Source organism: Molossus molossus, unplaced genomic scaffold (assembly GCF_014108415.1).
Source record: "Molossus molossus isolate mMolMol1 unplaced genomic scaffold, mMolMol1.p scaffold_m16_p_5, whole genome shotgun sequence".
NCBI classification, from domain to species: Eukaryota; Metazoa; Chordata; class Mammalia; order Chiroptera; family Molossidae; genus Molossus; species Molossus molossus.
In genome coordinates this window covers 38,459,904-38,480,441 of record NW_023425388.1, presented here as the reverse complement: position 1 = coordinate 38,480,441, position 20,538 = coordinate 38,459,904, and the positions used below count along the sequence as shown (strand labels likewise).

The 20,538-nt window shown below is 39.6% G+C and overlaps 1 protein-coding gene across 5 annotated transcripts in view; it reads right to left on the bottom strand.

Moving 5' to 3' along the window:
- FNDC3B (fibronectin type III domain containing 3B) overlaps window positions 1-20,538 on the bottom strand; it is a 337,457-nt gene that overhangs the window by 241,833 nt on the left and 75,086 nt on the right. The gene's annotated exons all lie outside the window — the stretch shown is intronic.

The following is a 20,538-nucleotide window of genomic DNA, read 5'->3' as shown; positions in this document are numbered from 1 at the left end:
AGGTAGAGAGAGAGGAAGAAATATTGATATGAAAGAGAAACATCGATTGTTTGCCTCCAGTACATGCCCCGACAGGGGATCAAACCCACAGCATGAGTATGTGCCCTGACTGGGAATTGAACTTGCAACCTTTCAGTGTATGAAATGACACTCCAACCAACTGAGCCTCACAGGCCAAGGCAAAACTCATTTTTAAGATACTTTTTTTCCCCAAGACTATTCCTTTTGTTCTTTCACTAAATTAGAAATAACAGTTAAAAAAAAAACAGAAACCATACTTATAAAGAAAAATTGCACAGAGATATGAGGTCATGACCTAACACTGTTGCATACTATTCCCAGGTATCTATTACTGACATGGGTTATAGATTCTATTATGTAACAATAGAAAGCAATTATATATTCAAAACAAATGTTTGGAAAAAGTATCTGTGTATAGGATCTGAAAATAATAATGAATAGTACAAAATAAAAAAATAATATTACAAATAGGCTCCACTAAACACTCAGATTTTTTTTTTTTTTTATCCTCACCCGAGGACATTTTTCCATTTTTTGTTCAGATAGAGTGGGAGGGAGAGAGAGGAAGAGAGAGAGAGAGAGAAACATCGATGTGAAGGGACACATCGAGTGGCTGCCACCCGCACGACCAACCAGGGCCAGGGACAAACTGCAACCAAGGTACATGCCCTTAGCGGGAACCGAACCCGGGTCTCTCTGTACCGCAGGCCAACGCTCTAACCACTGAGTCAAACCGGCCAGGGCTAAACACTCAGATTTTTAATCTATTACCTAAACGTCAGTGTTTTGGTCACATGAACATAAATATTTAACATTAGAAGACAACTTCCAAAACATTGGACCACGCACGGCAAAAGCAAAGTACGTTCTTTCAAGAGCCTCAGAGTTCTTGTTCTAATTTAGTTCCTTTAGATAAAAAGAGAAAATGAATCTCTAATTTATATGTAAATACAAATTAAAGGACATAATCCAAACATAAAAAAGGTAGTTAGAAAAACAGTATATGCAAGGTTGACACTAATAAAATAAGTACTATAGATTTCTAGAAATTGGAAAGATGTCAGCGACATTCGTCTTACAGTTCCTGGAGCAAGCCTTGTTCCTCCCTACCTTGAAACCCTTAACTTACTGTTCCCCCTGCCTGCTATGCTCTTCCTGTACTCCTTTATCTCTGCCCACTACCCACACCTTACTCTTTCCCCAGCCAGCCAACACCTACTCATTCTTGTGAGCCTAAGAAATGGCATTTGACTCCCAGGAAAGGTCAGGTCCCCAAAATATGTTGTCAAAAAACAAAAACAAAAACAAAAAACACTCCACTTCTCCTTCCTAGAATTTACAATTGCAATGAATTAATGAAGCAATTATGTCAGTGTCTACCTTTCCTTCTTTAAACTAAGCTCTAAAAGCACAAGATCTGGCACAAAGTGCTAAAAACTATGCTTGGCATAGAATAAGAGCTCAATAACTATTTTTACTGAATGAATGAATGAAAGTTGTAAAAGAAAAACCATTGCAAATAATTATTTTAATTTAGAAATGAAGCTGTCTTTACATCCAATTTGAAAAGCCAATTTTATTTACTGTATGTACCATAATTTACCAGTTTTGTAAATTTATTGAGATCAAAACCATTTCATCTTTAAAAGCTAAACCTTTAATATCCATGCATTTTGCTTCTTCTAATAATTCACCACAAGAGACACTGATGGCATATTTTAAAATTTTTAATCAGGAAGCGCATTAGCTGGAGAAAACAGGATCACTCCACAAAAATGATAGTCCAAACTTTAGTCCAAAATTCATTACCTTGAATTATAACAGTTATTTCAAGGCAATCCATTTTTCCTGTACCATAACTGTGTCAATAATCATTCAGGCTTAAGTATTCAAAATTCTCACCAATGTAAACACATTGTGCCATTTTAAGAACTCAAGAGAAAATCACTTAATATCTACATTGTGATTGCTTTCTTGAAAATGAGTTTTAAAGTCATTCCTAACATGAAAAGTTTTTATTTAACTTTATTTTTATATAAACATTGAACATAACTCGACTACAATGGAATGAAACAATACTCCAATAAAGATAATTATCCATGTCTTTTTTAAAGCCCATAGGCAAATTCTAACATCCCTGTAATAGAGCAGAAACCACCTGCTTTGTGTTTCTACCTCTAGGGATAGGCCTATAATATATGCCTATAGAATTAATTAGAAAAAAAAAAAAATCACTGGACAACAAGACTATGCCCCAGATATTCTTTGACAATCCCACATTCATATACTCTTCTTCCACACTCATAATTATTAGACGAGTCCTGAATGCTAGTTCCAAAAGTAAAGTTTACACCCAGCTGGAACGGTTCAGTGGTTGAGCGTCGACCCATGAGGAGGTGGCTGGTTCGATTCCAGGTCAGGACACATGCCCAGGTTGTGGGCCCGATCCCCAGTGGAGGGCATGCAGGAGGCGGCCAATCGATATTCTCTCTCTCAGTGTTTCTATCTTTCTCTCCCTCTCCCTTCCTCTCTCTCTAAAATCAATCAGGAAAAAAACATTTTTTTAAATAAATAAAAGTACAATTCACCAGTATTATCAAAAGTTCCAGGCAAGAAAAGGGATTATAGAATTGGGTATGATGTTCCAGATTCTGTCACATTATCTACTTATCATATTGCATAAAAAGTGTATGTAACGATTCCTTTAGTGGTCACTGACACCAGGCCACATTCAAAGAATGGCCCAGATGCATCCAGCCACAAAAAGTCATTCATTTATGCCTTCACCTCTCTGCTTCCATTGGGGTCAATTCCGGACCCCCATCACACTTATTCAGGGAGCATGATGATAGGTTAAAGATTTCTAAGCATTCTACTATAATACCTCCCTTCAAATGTTTAGTCCCAGTAATTTTCCCTGCTGCTGGGTTGCTATGGCAACCAGATTATAATCTACCCAGTTACCTCAGAAACCAGGCAAATCTCCTGTGTCCCAATATCAATTTTTCTTAGTAAGAGCCAAAGTCATTATTTGAACAACCCGTATCATCTTGGCACAAAGATGTTTTAAATGAAAGCATTTTGCTTTACTGAAGCAGACTGACCTCCATGCTGTTTCCATTGTCAATAAAGGAGAGATAAAAATAAAAATTTGACACACACCAGCCCAATGATCTGTTCCTGACAACAGATATGAATGAGAAGGCGGCAGAAGGCCTTGCATCACGAAGCGTTGAGGAGCATGAGTCACACCCTGGCCGGCTCCCTGGCACTTAACCTTTTGTACCATACAAGTCAGGCAGTGTCTGTCTGTCTGTCTGTCTGTCTGTCTGTCTGTCTCTCTCTCTCTCCTTCCTCCCTCCCTCTCACTCTCCTTTCTCACTCCCTGCCCCCTTCTCTTCCTCCTTCCCTCCTTGCTCTAGCCACAAAGCAGACATAACTGTTAAAAGTTCTTTTAAATGCAGAATGTAAAACATATCACTGTCCAAACCTCATCATTTTTTGTCCATTCACTAAGCATTTCCTGCTTTTCCAAAGTCAGCATTAAAATAAGTTATGCTGCATTTAAAAAAAGACAAAGATTTTAACCACTGACAGATTTCTGCCCCATAGATGTTAAAGCAGAACCAGGTTAACCAAATTATTAGGAGCATACTTCGGGCTACTGGTGCTTCATTCAATCTGTTTCAAATCTATTAGTGCTACATGAACTAAGCAGCCCAAAATAAACCAAGCAGTTTATTAAGGCTTAATGAAAATTAAGTGACTATTCTTCCAAAGTCTAAAGAAACAATAAAATAAGAGGTAGAATTAATATAATTGAGGAAAAAGCTAAACACAGAATCCTGGGGAAATTTTACCCAGCAAGACAACTGGAACAGGTGTTTCACAGATCTTTCCTTAAAAGTAGTCTTAATCTGCCCTGGCCAAGTGGCTCAGTTGGTTGGAGCATCATTCTATCCACCAAAAGACTGTAGGTTCAACCCCCCAGTCACAGCACATACCTAGGTTGTGGGTTTGATCCCTGGTTGGGACACACTGGGTCAAGGCACAAGGATATATGCATGGCATGTAAAACTCTTCCTTGGTCAACATCACTAACAGGATAAATGATCTTGTTTTGTTTCTTCCTGGGCTTTAGGGCTCATTCTATTTAGAGCAAGGAGCAAGAATACTCCAGGGCTCCAAAATTTTAATACTCTTATTTCCTCAAAGGATGGAAGGTTCAAAAGTTGTCCCCCTCAATAGATCATTTCATCTCTCAAATGAAGTCAGCATGATGCAGGTTACTTTTCAGCTCCTTTTAACAGCTGTTGTTTCTACAAGGAATATATAAATGGCTACTATTAATTACTGAACCTGTATGGTCTTCCAGAAAGGTATTACTAGCTATATTTTACAGGGGAAACTGAGGCTTAAAAAGTCACAAAACTACAAAATGACTGAGCTGGCACTGGACACCAGCCCTGTCTGAACAAAAAGCACACTCTTCTCTTCTACATATAGCTTCCCTCTCTGACAGCGGTGGATTTCAGAGTCAATTCTCTATGGAGATACTTCAATAAATAGCTATAAGGAGAGCAAGCACTTAACTGGGTCAGAAGCCTGTCCCCAAAGGCTGAGGACATTCTCTTCTAGGAAATCTATGTTCACTCCCTGAGCCAGAGCTGCTCACTCCCACTATGGCAGTTAAGGAGCAAGGAATTCGACAACAACAGTTGTTTTTATATTGGGCAGGATTTATTCTCATAAAGTCTTTGTCAATTATTTGAATTCCCTTAGAATCCTTGAAAGAAGCAATGAGCTTGATTATCACACTTACTAGATGCCATTTCTCATGGCTCAATAGTAAGCATAAGAAAAATAAAAGATGACTGCTTGGAAGATTGAAATTGAATTTTCTATGCCTTCCAAAAGTCACCTGTCATTAATAAAAAATACAGAAATAGATTAGTTGGTAACCAAAGAAAAAGAAATCAGATGAAACAAAGAGGGTATTTTTATGAACTGAAATTATACCATTGCCTGCTGAAAATACATATATTCAATAGTTCAATAACTGCATTTCATGAAATAAGTGTCCTTAGAAGAATTACTACATCTCTGTCTTAATTCAGCAAATGAGTGCCCAGAATGGGTCAGGCATTTCTCTAGGCAATGAAAATAGAGCCTTAGATAATACAAAGTTCTGCCCACTGTGAAAGGGATAGGGGTGGGGGGACCATTTAAATAAAAATAGAACATTTACAGATAGTGGTAAGGACTAAAAAAAAAAAATACAATGGAATGGCAGCTTGTAAAAATTGTACATTTCTACTCCCTCTAATTGTATACTGCCTAGAATAAAGAGATTCTATTACAGAAAGAGCTGCTGTTTGCTAAGAATAAAAATATAGCATTAACTTAAATGGAAAAAATGTAAAATGTAATATAGATGACCAAAACTAGGTTAAAAGCCTCTTTTAAGAGAACCACAAATGCCCGAGTCTAAAGTTTCAACTACAGGACTTTCAAGATAAAACCAAGAATATAAAAGACCAAAATTCCATGTAAGCTTAAGTGCAGTTTTTCCTTGGCTAAGAGTAACAGCTAACAGCTACCAAATACCTTTGTGCATCTGAAGCACCATTACATTTAAATTTTTTATTTTCATTTATTAAATACATTTTTCAAAGTTGTTAAGTACCAAAAAATATAACTCTTCTTCCTTTAGTTAAAAGTTAGCCATTGCCGGTTTGGCTCAGCAGTTAGAGCGTCGGCCTGCGGTCCAGAGAGACCCGGGTTCAGTTCCTGCTAAGGGCACGTACCTCGGTCGCAGTTTGTCCCCGGCCCTGGTTGGTTGTGCGGGTGGCAGCCACTCGATGTGTCCCTTTCACATCGATGTTTCTCTCTCTCTCTTCCTCTTTCTCCCTCCCACTCGATCTGAACAAAAAATGGGAAAAAGTCCTCGGGTAAAAGTCCTCGGGTGAGGATTAAAAAAAAAAGTTATGTTCAGAGAACAAAATTTGGTTCCTGTCATCATCATTTCAGGGTAATCTTGTCAAAAATGCCCATCAATTGAGGTACAAACCCTTTGTAATCCTCAATTCCACCCATGCACCCCGTATTCCCAAACTGGGCTCCGGCCACACTGATGAGAAATCAACAGCTCAGGCCACTTTTCACTTAATCAGCCCTCCCCTGACTGTGTTTCATACACTAAATGTAGAATGTCTCCCTCCATTTAGATACAGCCACCTCATGTAGCTGAGACAGAGCAACATGATCCATGCTGATGTGCTTAGTTAATGTCACACACCTCTGGAAAGCTGTGCTTTGAACCTAAGCAAATAACTCTACTGTGACAATCTCAAGGCCAGTGAAGAAACATATTTAATTACCTATAACCCAATATTCTACTATTTTTAAGACCCATTTCAATGTTGACCACCTTATTCATTTAACACTGTTCTACCCCTTAAGACATAATTAAGAAATAATGTTCCCATGAAGAATGTTCTCAGCCTTGTAATAGAAAATCAGTTACCAATACTTTGTCATTAAATATTCTGGAATTTATTTTAATTACTATACTTTATATTAATTACTTAAAATTAACACTACTATTGCCTGATATTTTGTGCCCAATAATATCAAATCAAAAATAAACAAATCTTTTTGGAAGGATTTTGCAGAAGAGGGAGAAGGATTTCCCCCTCCATGCCACTGCAGAGCATATTATCATTTATTCAGGCCTTAACTTTGTATTGATTATTAAGCTTATTTAAATCAACACATAATGCAATTACTGAACCCTTGATCATTCAACAAATATTTGCTGGGCAGTTGCTATGTACCAGGCACTTTATAAAGCTTGGATAATTCCAAGATGAGAAAGATGAAATCCCAGCCATTTGTGTGATGGTGTAAGAGTAGAAAATACAATAACTGTAATAAAATATGATTATTGGCTATTAAGTACTATGAAAACTGAAGAAACCATAAAGAAATTAGGAACACATAGTTGGGAGTAACATTTAAAGGGGCAGTAGGAGACTGCAATTGAATAAGCAAAAGGACAGTTACACAAGCAAAGACATGGAGACCTCCACAGTATAATGTGTTTAGAATCAGATGTGTTAGAATTTCAATCCAATCTCATTTGAGTTTCAATTCACTTTTTAACTAATCATTTAAAAGTAAACTAAGATACCCAAAATACACAGTGAGAAGAGTAAATAAGATCACAACCCAATAAATTTAACTTAAGAAAACAAAATAAAAACGAAGATTACAGTTGAGTCCCAGCTCTGCTAGGTAAGACACTAAACCTTTCAAACCCGGTATTTTCTCATCTGAAAAAAAGAGGTAATACCTACCTCATATGTGTGCTTAAGAAACAGAGCAACTCTAGTACAGCCCTGGTATAAGACCTTACACATAATATGTGCTCAGTAAATAACTATTTAAAAAACATGTTTTTATTGATTTTTTTTAGAGAGAGCAAGGAAGAGGGAGAGAGAGAGAAAAACATCAGTGATGAGAGAGAAACAATGATCAGCAATTGGCTGCCTCCTGCATACCGCCTACTGGGGATCGAGCCCAAAACCTGGACATTAAGCCCACAACCTGGACATGTGCTCTGTCCGGGAATCAAACCAGTGACTTCTTAGCGCATGAATCAACATTCAACCACTGAGCCACACTGGCCAGGCAACAACTTTTATTAATATTTCTTTTTCTTTACATTTCTACCAGTGGTAAATCTCTCAGTTAATAATAATGTAGCCTCTAATAAAAGAGTATGCATAAAGAAAAAATTGTATTGAATCCACCATGTTTCATGTTCTCAATAAGATCTAAAACCAGCCAATTCTCACCTCTGACCAGATTTTCTGTTTGGGAAACATTCTGGCTTTCCTTAAAGGCTCACCTCCCAACTGATTCACATTCCAGGTTCTGTTCAGCATCCATGGATCCCAGCAACAGTGATTTTGGAATCCATTCATAAAAGTTCTGAAATCTAAACCCTTTATATCTACAAAATGGTTTGAATTACTTGGAAATGCTTCTAATTAAGATTATCATAATGAAAGTCAGCAATAAAAAGTAATAAAATAACACCACAGTGTGTGGAAATTTCCTATTAAGTGCTCAGAACTCCAGGAGAGGACCCTTTTCTGACCCATAAGCTGCCTTCTCAAAGCACACAAAAAGATTTCAACTTGGCCGGGTTCTCTAGGGGGCACCAGGCATTTGCCTCTACAAACACTTAAGCAACTAGTTTGAAAGGTTATGCACCATACAATTCAGGAAAACAGAATTATACAGCTGGATCCTTAAGACCATTTAAAAGTTTAAAGAAAATGTCTAGATTTAGGGTTTCAAAGCAAACAGACAGAAAACACCCTTCAAAAATGTAATGCTTTAAGATTTTCCTTTCTAGATTTTAGTCCTAGAGCTTTGTAAGCAACTGTTGAAAAGCTTGGCTCATTTATACTTAGCCTTGGAAGAATGACATCCCTGAGTGCATACACATGCCGACTTGTACAAATGAACATATTATTCCAATTCTTCCCTCATTCTGCACCAAGTCCAAATTCAGGACTGACACTAGTCTCTGCAGACGACAGGAAAAACGTGACAAAGATTTTCCAGCCAGCCCCTCCCTCCGCGCACACCCTCAGCACACACAGGCACACAGCCGATTCTGTGCACGTCTCTAATTCAGGGCCAGTTTATGCACCATGACATCAGTGCAGTATAATGAGCCAAGTTTAAACTCCATCTGGGACACATAATGTCCAGGCACACTGTGACTTCTTTTGTTTATATACACTGACTAAATATGTCTTGGTGGTAAATGAACTAACTCTTAAGATTGATTTCTCGAGGCCTCCAAAACAATATTCTGTGCCCCTGAAGCAACTCCCTGCCTCTAGTGCTCTTTCCAAAGCTATGCGTAAGTGATTTTTAACAGAACACTTGATTATGAAACATATAATTAACATCTTGAGGAGAGTCAAAGTCCAAGCAGCCCTTCATCAATCTAAAAAAAAAGAGAGAGAGAGAGAGGAACTGGCAAGCAAAAGGGTGTGGTATCACAGCTCAGGATACAAATACTGGGTGACACAATTATGTATCCCACAAGAAAACCCAGAGGTGAGAAATTTAAGAAATGCTCATTCAGCAAAGTGGCCATTTTCTTTCTCTTTGAGGATAAACTTAGATTTTTTTATTCTGGCATTACTTAAGAGAAATAATTATATTCAGAATGAAAAACAAACAATTTAATAGGTTCAAGTCTTACAACAAGTTTTCAGATTTCCTAAGACACAAAAAACTGTGCCTCAGGGGTGATGTAATTTTGAATGAAAATGAAAGGCGGGGTCTGGGAGGAAAAGAAGGCAGACAAAAAGGGCCCCTCCTAGCTCCCAGGGTGAGTCTACCAAGGAGAAGGAATGCCTGCTTCCCTTCTCTGGTCATCACCATCTCAGCAGCTCCCGACCCCAAAGGGAACCGCTCCCCTGCTGCTAATCTGAGGGAGAGAACTGTTCCCCAAGGAAAGAAAGGAAGCAACTCAGTGACCTGGGCCTTGGATGACTTCACTCCCAACTCCTCCTCCAAACTCAACTGCTGCCTCCAGACCTCAGAGACTATGAGGACTGCTCAGTCTGCAATTCTCAGAAGCTCCAGAGTCAGAATCACTACCACCTTCCAGAGTTAATATGAAGGTCATATAACAAACAGGGGTAACTCTTCTTTGTGAACTTGACCATTTACTACTGTGCAAAACCCAGTCCCATGTCTTGCTAGACTGTTTACCTGAACAGGACAACAGAGATAGGCCTAACCAAGCAACTCCACCCTTCCTGGAAGGTAAGACATAAATGGATTCAAATCCCAGTGCTGTGATTTGCCAGCTGCAAGTACTTAACCTTTCTGGCCTCTGGTTCTGTCTGTAAAAATGATCACCGCCTTATAGGGCTGTGATTACTATATGAAATGATGTATATAAGTGCTCAGCACTATTCCCAGTACCTCAAATGCCCTCAAATAGTTACTATTAGTTCCCTCCACCATACAGGGAATAAAGAAATCAAAAAGTCACATAAAAGCCATTCTTTCCAACAATTTAACTAACTGCCCACAAATAGCCACTCAACTAAAAATTGAGACTAAAAGCTTGCTGGTGATCAGTAAGCTTACAAAGTAACATTTAAGCTTGAGATGAATGCGAAAAATTTAGACAGTAGGAATTCTTTTAGTGTCAAAAGTCTAACCTTTAATACATCTTTCACATTGTTAGGGCACTGAAATCTCTGAAAGAGTCAACCTTGCTGAATCTTTAATCCTATGTTTCCTGCTTGGTTTGGGGATAACTGTCAAGATGAACTGCTGCCACCCTCCAAAGACAGAGCAAACACCTGGTGTGAGGCTGATCTTCAGGTCTCCTTGGTAGAGATTCTTTAAAGTCCCAAGGCAGCTTGAAGTAGCACCATGTGGAGAGGCAGACAATAAAGTGGGAAAACTCTCAGTGCCTGACTATGAGTAAAACACTTTGAAAATGAGAAAAGGGAAGATTTTCAGAAGGAAACTAGATGCGAACACCCATCTGTGAAAGGATAATGACCTCTATCACCTAACTCCATTCTCAATGGATTGTCTTAAAAATGGGTATTATTCACCATAGGATAGATGTAAGCCTAAAGTCTCATTTCCATTTCAATGGTTAGAAGAAAAATATGGTTACCATTCCTTTCTAAATTCATATTATATGCACATTTTATATTACTTTTATTTTTATTCATAATTAAAGTCACCAAGTAAATTATAAAGAAAGAAAACAGTCATTCTATAAGGATACTTTTTATATGGCCTTTCTGCCAAGATGATGAAAATTAAGAGAGGTCTTAAATAGACCCATTCTGTCAACACAAAACAAAAATTAAACTGGTCACATCAGAAGAAATGGATGAGCTGCACAACTCTGGTCAATTGAGCCAGCAAGCAACTTCACAGCCAAAGCACATGCTTCAGTGTGTCATGGTTGCTCCTATGAACTCAAATGACAACTCAACATTCCAATAAAGGCCAAAGAAATTTTTTCTGAGGAAGTAACATGCTTCATTAATGAATTTTGGAACATTTTAACAACTCCTCCTAATAATGAAAAGTCATGCAAGGTAATTGGATAACGGCACAAGTCCATTTCTTTCCAAATCTAAACTTTAACTCACAAAAAAATGATTGACTTTTTTTTTAATAGGACTGGAACCCTGAAGACAGATGAACTAATATACTCTCTAGTCAACCTGCCCCCAAAACTAGACCCCCCAACTCTCTGCTATCTCCACTTACTTGCCCAATTATTGCAAAAAAGAAACCCTTGGCAAAGTACTTTTCTAAATGTAGACTGTCCATTGTCTCCAAAGGCATGTCTACTATATACTGCAAGGAGCAAAGAATAGGCAATGAAGAGTGGATCCAGGAGAGGCAGAGTCAAATTAATTTTTCTAGTTAATGATTATGCTAAACACACCTGCTGCCCATAAAACACATTCCCTCTCAGAAATGCTCTGACGGTCACCTGTTAGGAAAAGGCCCAGGGCCGAGCAGCAGCACCGATGTAGGCATGAACACTGACGTGGCACACAATTTCTGTTTCTTCTGGAGACCCACCACAGTGTAGCTTCAATTTATTTCAACAGCAGAGCTGGCCACAAAATTACTACGAGGCACCTAATTCTGGCTAACCCCAATTTAAGTGAGCAAACTAATGTAACCTGAAGGTAGCTAAACCCAAAATGACCTAGATACAATACTGTGGCACTTCAACAATTGGCTCATTGGCAGGTTAAGTTTGGGTTTTTTTAAGCATTTTTTTAAATCCTCACCTGAAAATATTTTTCTATTTATTTTCAAATAGTGGGAGGGAGAGAGAGAAACACCAATGTGAGAGGGACACATCAACTAGCTACCTCCTGCACAACCCTGATCTGGGCCAAGGATGAACCGCAACCAAGGTATGTGCCCTTGACTGTAATCAAACCCGAAACTCTTTGGTCTGTGGGCCGATGCTCTAACAACTGAACAACCCGGCCAGGGCAGATTGTTTGCAACTGCATCTGAGACTTAGAGATTAATGTTACTAATTTTATACAGTCTGTTCACTATTGTTTGGAGTGTAACATATATAATTTATATATATGTAGTCATATTTTTAAGTTAATCATGTAGACAAAAAAGAGCAGAGTCTGCCTACATGAAAACAATTATGTGCAAACATATGTCTTAACGCATTCTGGAGAACTGTCCTATCTTTTCTTCCTCTGTGTGTGTGTGTATATTTTTACTGCGCTATGAGATACAGCAATGACTGTAACATCACATTCAATGTGATGAATACATATTTTCAAAAATATAATAGAAATTAGAGGTGGGGAATCTACCAAACGTAATTTTATTCAAAGAGAAAGTTAATATAGAAATTATTTAAACAAAAAATGCCTCATCCAAATAACACCAGAAAAAAAAAAAGATAACTTTTTAAAAATTCTGTTTCAATAAATACTTAGAAGACTTAATTCTTGGAAACTGTAAAAATATTATAAACACAAGTATTTGCATCTCTGTCCTTGAACGCGGATACCTCGCATCTATGTTTAATGTCCCCGAACTAGTCTGTAAACAGTAAAACCAAGGTGCCTGGTTGTTTCTTCTGTCCTTCCTGTGCTTTGGTGAATGCTCAGTGTGGCACTGTTTGGAGGCTCAAGTACTAGTCACTGAAGGACAGAGGCCAAAATATCAACGCATGGGCCCTGACTTGTAAGACATAACTGACCCCCTTCCACAAAACCACGCGACCAAATCCCAGGCTAATTCATTTTACAAGTCATAAAGAAAGTAGAAAACTAAGAGGCTTAAGATCACATCAGTGTGCCCCGGCCAGTTTGGTCCACAGTCCAGAGAGACCCGGGTTCGGTTCCTGCTAAGGGCACGTACCTCAGTTGCAGTTTGTCCCCGGCCCTGGTTGGGGTTGCATGGGAGGCAGCCACTCGATGTGCCCCTTTCACGTCGATGTTTCTCTCTCGCGCGCGCTCTTCCTCTCTCTCCCTCCCACTCTATCTGAACAAAAATGGGGAAAAAAATGTCCTCGGGTAAGGATTAAAAAAAAAAAAAAAGATCACATCAGTGTGATACATAATGAGTGTGGAAGAAACAATCTTAAATATTTTTGTTATGTGTAAAACACATATGTAAGTACAAGATGCAATTTCAAAGGTAGAAGTTAACAGTTTCCAGGTTCCAAACCCAGATGACCATGGAGCCCAGGCAAGCTGGGAAACAGAGTGAAGAGCACAGGCTGGGGACTGAGGACGACATCCTGCCCCCAAAGCAGCAGCTGCTCTTTGCCAGTCAATCGTTACCAAGTGCCTAGTGTTATCAGATCTTCTAGGTTTTTCACATAAGCAGAAAGATCCAGAACTGTATGTAGATCTTCAATTTTTAAATATTGGCAACTAACTTTGCTGTTGCTGTTGTGAACTATAAAGGTTTACAAATGCCTGCATTTCAAACGCAACACGTAGACAGCTTTCGAGCCCTGGTCCACATGAATCAAATGTGTTCATTTTGTTCATCTTTCATCTGTTCTGAAGGATTTACTGAATGCTACCTCAGACGCCAGGCCAAGTGTGAACAAGACACACAGTCCCTGCTCTCCCAGAGTGTACAGTGCAACCAGACGAACAGTGCACCAAGCTGAAAACAATCATAAAGTTAAAACCACTGTGGAGTTTAACACTGCCATTATTTTGCAGTACAACCTTGCTATGGCAGTGTTTTTCCTTAATCCTCTTCTTTTTGAAGGCAGTTCAGTTTCTACCATTTGAAGGATACTAACTACGTTTTGTATCTTATTATTATTGCCTTTGGCTAATTAAATTCTGAAGTGTCTCTCAACCCAGACAGCTTAAAGCTGTCATAATTATATGTCATATGTTGTAATTACTGTGGGTGCCACATATAACAACACCCTCTGATAATATGGCATCAACATTTTCCTTTATGAGCTGAGATTATGTGTAGACTATGCCTTTTCGGAAGCCTTTGTAGTTAGCAGAACTGGCAAACCTAAGGCGGAGAGGATTGTAAAATGAGACTACAAACCTGGATAAACTCACACCCTTTTTACAGTTAAAAGGAGGCCCTTAGAAGCAGGGTGACTGCCTGCACTGCTGGACAGGGACTCTGGTTGAGGAATACTGCCAATCTGCACCACTGAGGACTCTGCAATTCTGAGGAACAGACATCAAGGGACCAAGGGTGGACCTCAGACTGGATGCATCAGAGGACAGACAGAGTCACTGACAAGAATACTGAACAGAAAAGGTTCCAGAAGAGATCGTAGTAGAATGTGCAGATACAGTTTGTTTTGGATGCCACTAACATTAGCTCTCCACTGAAATATGCTATCCCTACAGAGTGTCCTTATTTCATAAAACAGAGACTGAATACATTACATGAAAAGCTCGAATAATAATCCAAGACTTCACTTCAAGTGAGACCTCCGTCCAGGCTCAGCCTCCCCACAGACGCTTTTCCTAGCCTGGTCTGCTCTTCTGCCCACCTATCCCACTCCCTGCTCCATCCTCCTTGTGCTCCCAAGACACTATTACATCCCCCAATCCAAGCACCGAAGATACATAACTACAGCCCCTGGGAGGTGGGGGTAGAATACATTTTGCTCCCCAACTATACTGCTTATTCCTTTATGGCAAGAACAGTGTCTGATTCATCTTTGTGACACCAGCACCTAACACAATGTTGGCACAGAAGACACGATAAATGCTTATTAAAATGAACAAATCTATTACTCAGTCACCCCTTAATTCAGTTGTAAATCCTACCTTCTCACCCCAAATCTCAACAAAAAAAAAGACTGACAGTATTTTTTTTCTCTAATCCTCAGCCGAGAATATTGTTTCCATTTATCTTTAGATAGAGTGACGGGAAAGGTGGGGGGGGACATCGATGTGAGAGAGACACATGGACAGGCTGCCTCCTCCATGACCCCGACCGGGGCTGGGACTGAACCACAACCGAGGTACGTGCCCTTGACCAGAATTAAACCCAAGACTCATTGGTCTGCGGGCCAACCCTCTAACTCCTGAGCTAAATGGGCCACAGTGAGATTGACAATATCTTGACACCAGAGGTCTTTATAAGTTTGAGTGGTAGAGAACGAGGAAGGCAGTCTACAATAATAATATTCGTTAAATATTTGCATAAGTTCCACATCTCTTTACATCTTAATGCTGAAGAATCTGACCCAAGACTGAGCTTCCCCATACTTGGTTTTCGAAACCCAACATTTGACCAGCCTAACTCTTTCTACTTTCAAGCCAGGGCCCAGCTTCTAAACAAGATGCTGTCATTAAAGGAGCTGTTAGATGTTATTCAGCAATAATAGCTGCAGCTTCTATTTTAACTGCCAGTTCCATTCTCATTTGAATATCCTTCTTTTTCCTGGGCAAACTTCCCAAGAACTGTTTATTCATTTCTCTACAACATATAAAGAGCTAAAACTCTTTCTGGGTCCTTCTGACACAGTGGCTATCAGTGTATTTAAAGAGTAAACCTGTGTGGTGAGAGGATTTGAACTACTGAATTCAAGAAGGAAGCTGTCAGGGGAAAAGTTATTAAGAAAATATCAACCAGAACAGAAGGTCACTGGATTAGTCGGAGAAGCACAGTTGATGTAAAAGACACGCCAGTGACGAGCACCATCTGAATGTGGAAAGTTTTAATATGTTTAATGTGCTGTCTGGAAATGCGTACTCCCAAGAATACTCCAGGAAAACACATGACTCTGGGTGTGCATTCTGTCTAGGGGAAACAAAGGCTTTCAAAAAGAAGAAACAAAAGGGAGGGAAAAACGCACTCTCAATAAAATGGCATGCTAAGTGCTGATCAACAGGAATAGGCAAAGTCAAGAGAACTGGACATGCTGAGGCAACTTGAACCTCCTGTCTTCCAGGACAGCTTGTTAACATGCCATCCTGAGATGGCAGGAGAGACAAGCTTTCTGTTTACATTTAAAGAGAGCTACTTCCTGAAGAAGAAACATAAGGAACACTCATTAGCAATTAATATTCTGCAATCTTAAAGGAAAAAGGAGACCTTAGAAATATGACAAACAAAAAAAGTGCTAGGTGCCCTCTAAGATATGCTAAATGTTAGCCTGTCAGAACCAACAGGCATCTAATTCTATCCCCACCCATGGCCCCTAAAGAATATATACGCAAGAAGAGACACTAGGAATATAAGAATATAAAATGGCATACTACCCTTGTGAAGGGTATAAGTGTCACAGATTAAATTAGCAAATCAGGAAACTCTATGTTAACACTTCTGTTTTGAACCTAATGATTTCCTCATTTAATTGGTGACTGCTATAATTCTTCTTCGGAGATTATTAAAACCAGTAGAAAAAGACAGAAATTGGATGATGCTTACTCTTTCGTCTCTAAATCAGCTGCTACATTTTAAATCTCTAAGATGTGCTAAAAGTCCATAAAAAATACAATTTAATTAATATACCATTAGGTTCTGAAAATGTCAACATAGGCACCAATATTCTGATTATTGAAGGGTGTGCACTGTAATTTATATTGCCACACACAAAACTCAGGTCAAAACCTGACTTTTATAATTCAAGAATAATATACAGTTAGCATATTAAGAGACGCCAACTTTAGCTATGTTATCTATTCAAAACAGAAGAAATCATAGTGAGAAAGAAGCAAAGGTGTTTTATTTAAAAAACAACAGTTCAAAAGAAAATTGTTCCATTTCACTCCTAGGTATATATCCAAGAGAAATGAAAACATGCACACAATGTTCATAACAGCATGATTAACAGCCAAAGAGGGAAACAGCTCAAATGTCCATCAACTGATAAATGGATAAATAAAATGTGTGTGGTATACCAATCCAATGAAGTTATTTGGCAGAAAATAAGGTATCAAGTACTGATACATGCTATGACTTCATTTCATTGCACGATTTCATTTATATAAAATGTCAAGGGTGGGCAAATTATCTACAGAGACAGACAACATTAGTGGTTCCCTGGGAATTGGGAAGAGAAGGGAATGGAGAGTGACTGCCACAGGATTTCTTTTTAGGTTGATTAAAACGTTCTAAAATGAACTGCAGTCATGGATGCACAATTCTGTGACTACTGAATTGTACACTATACACAAATGAATTACATGGTGTGTGGATCTATCCTAATAAAGCCATTAAAGAAGTAAAGCTGTTAAGTTGCTTTCTGTCCATGTTGTGTTTGTTATTGTTGTTCTTGCTCATTATTTAGTTGGATATTTACATATTTTTAATCCTCATTCATAATTAGGATGGCTTTTCATTTTAAGAAAAGAATTATCCTTTTCCTGCTACCTATATAAAATGACAAACCAAGGATTCAAACTTAACATGACTTCAGATAATGAAAATTAACACTCTCTTATTTAGAGAATCTGAACAGAGCAGATAAGCGTGTCAAAAACTCATATTATTCAATTCTAACCAACAGGACAGAAATCAGGAGAGTGGCTGAAGAGTTTGCTCATAACTGTGGGGGTTCTTTTGCACTCACAGAAATGTTTTGAGTGTCCTCTGCACAGCTGCAAAGTATTAAGAACGCTGTAAATACATGCAAGGTAAGCTTCACCACACAGACTCTAACAGCAATGCAGAGCCCCAAAGCCAGTGGACAACTCTTTACAACAGTATGCTTTGAGATGAGGCTCAAGTACCACCTCCCTTCGAATGTCACCCCCAAGGGTCTGTCCGACAATGCCTGCAATGCCCATCGCTGAAGTCATAACCCAGTGCCTACAAAAGGTCCTGGTTAGGATGAAAAGGTGCTGCCTCAGAGGTAGAGCACAGTAAATGCCTCAGAAAACATTAGCACAGGTAATGCTCTGTGATGTGTTCTGTCCTGATCCTTTAACACAGGAGCCCTGAGCGCCATATCATACGGGCTCTTAAGAGCAAGAAGCAGCCTGGCCGGTGTGGCTCAGTGGTTGAGAGTCGACCCATGCACCAAGAGGTCACAGGTTCAATTTCAAGTCAGGGCACATGCCCAGGTTGTGGGCCAAATTCCCAGTGGGGGGCATGCAGGTGGCGGCCAATCTGTTCTCTCTCATCATTGTTTCTCTCTCTCTCTCCTTTCCTCTAGTTCTAAAATCAATAAAGAAAATTTTTTTAAAAAGCAGGCAGCAAATACCAAAAGGTGCCCTAGGCCAGCATTCAGAATTCATGCAGTCTGAGACTCTGTATCCTTGGGTCTTCACCTTTGGTCCTTGCCCTTTTTGGTGACCACTATCCTCTCTTTCCCTACCTCTTGTCTGGCATTTCTTCATCACTGACTTTGCTTGCTCCTTGGGTCAATTTTCCCCTTGTCCCTTTGCCCAGGTTCTACACATAAGTGAGGATTCAGCCACACTTAACTAGGCCAAAGGTAAATGTTAGGAGACTCGAAATAAGGGAGATAAAGGATGGGGACTCTGGAGACAGAAAGAAGACGAAAACTGTCAGCACGTAGCCTACTGCCCAGGCTGAGCCACAGTGACAACAGAGGCAACAGCAACGTATGACACACCCTGGGTTGGTCTTGCTGACAGGGCCATTCCAAACACACCCTGCCCACTTAGCAATTATGACCCATTACAGGAAATCTGGGGTTAATGCCAATCAATAGCTTGGCCCACATAACCTATAAACGTTAACGCTTCTAGCACAAACATATTTACTAATTAGAAAGATTGAAACATTTCCTTCTAATGAGATTTTTTAGAATAAGTGTACTCCCAGTTTAAAAAAGCTTTATATTTGACTGCCTATGGAACAGATTTTCTTCCTTTCTTGTCTTTACAGAAAAATTCCCAGATGAATTTAAAATGTGATTTTATATTATAATGAACAAAAGAAGCTGATGTACAAAAGAGATCCAGAGACATGGAATTAGGGAACAGACTGACAAACTTCAGAGGAAAGGGAATGGGGGGTGGGGTGGGAAGAGATAAACCAAAGAACTTATATGCATATATGCAGAACCAATGGACACAGGACAATAATGGGGGGAAGGCAGGAGAGAGGTGGGAGTGGGGAGGAGAGGGTCAATGCGGGGGAAAAGGAGGGAATATCTGTAATACTCTCAACAATAAAGATAAAAAATAAAATAAAAATGTGACTTTATAAACCAAGATTATTAAGCAGCTTCTAATTACTCTTGAGGTAGACACACAGAGTAGAGGGATGCCACTTGGCCTTCTGGGGAAGTCCAGTCTTTGGTCATTTCTAGGTGCAAAGGAGTTTACTTCTGAAGAGAAAATTGAATTAATTCTATAACTAAGGGCCCCATATGGTGGTTCATAATCTATAGAAGGCTATTCTGTGCAAACTGAATTACAGAAATGAGGAAAAATCATCAGAACACTAAAATGGTACACAATAACATGAACAGGTCTCCCAGGTACACGTGTAAACAGGAATCAGGTGACTACATCTGAGAGACAGAAGATGCTTTCCAAGTCTTTTTTTGTTTTTAATCCTTTTAATCAGAGAAAAGAAGGGAGACGACACACTGCATGTGGGAACCATTCATGGTACTTTGAGGCCTTCCCATGAGCGGCAGGAGCACAGCAGTAGAAGAATGGTGAAGAGAGAGGCAGGGCCCTGGCCGCTGCGACTCAGTTGGTTGGAGTATCGTTCTATCCACCAAAGGGTGGTGGGTTTGATTCCCCATCAGAGCACATACCCAGGTTGCAGGTTTGATCTCCTGTCAAGCACATGCAGGAGTCAGCTGATTGATGTTTCTCTCTCACATCACCTCACATCAATCTCTCTCTCTCTCTCACTCCACTCCCTCTCTCTAAAAAGCAGCAATATAAAGGGGGGGGGGGGGGGGCAAGGATAAACATGTAAGGCACACTGGATTTTACTCCAGGTGACATGACAACTTTAAGCAGGGAGTAACATGACAAAATGTATGTTTTTAGAAGATCACTCAAAAGACTGTTGTGTGGCAAATACTTTCTGTTCTGGTGGAGCAAAAGTAAAATAAAAGCAGAGAACTCTGGCCAGCATGGCTCAGTAGTTGGAGTGTAGGCCCACACACTAAAGGGTCACAGGTTTGACTCCCGGTCAAACCTGGGTTGCAGGTTCAATCCCTGGCCCTTGTCAGGGCATGTGCGGGAGACCACCAATCAATGTGGCTCTCTCACATTGACGTCTCTCTCTCTCTCCCCCCTCCCTCCCTCCTCTCTAAAAATCAATGTAAAAAAAATATCCTCAGGTGAGGATTAACCAGAAAAAGCAGAGAGACCAGTGACAAGGACTGTCCTATCCTGGTGAGACGTTGGCCTGGAGTCCAGTAGTGGTAGTGGAAATAAAGTAGCCATGGAAAACTGGTTTCAGAAATGATCCTGAGATAAAGCCAACAGACTGGTAGAGAAAGATGAGAAG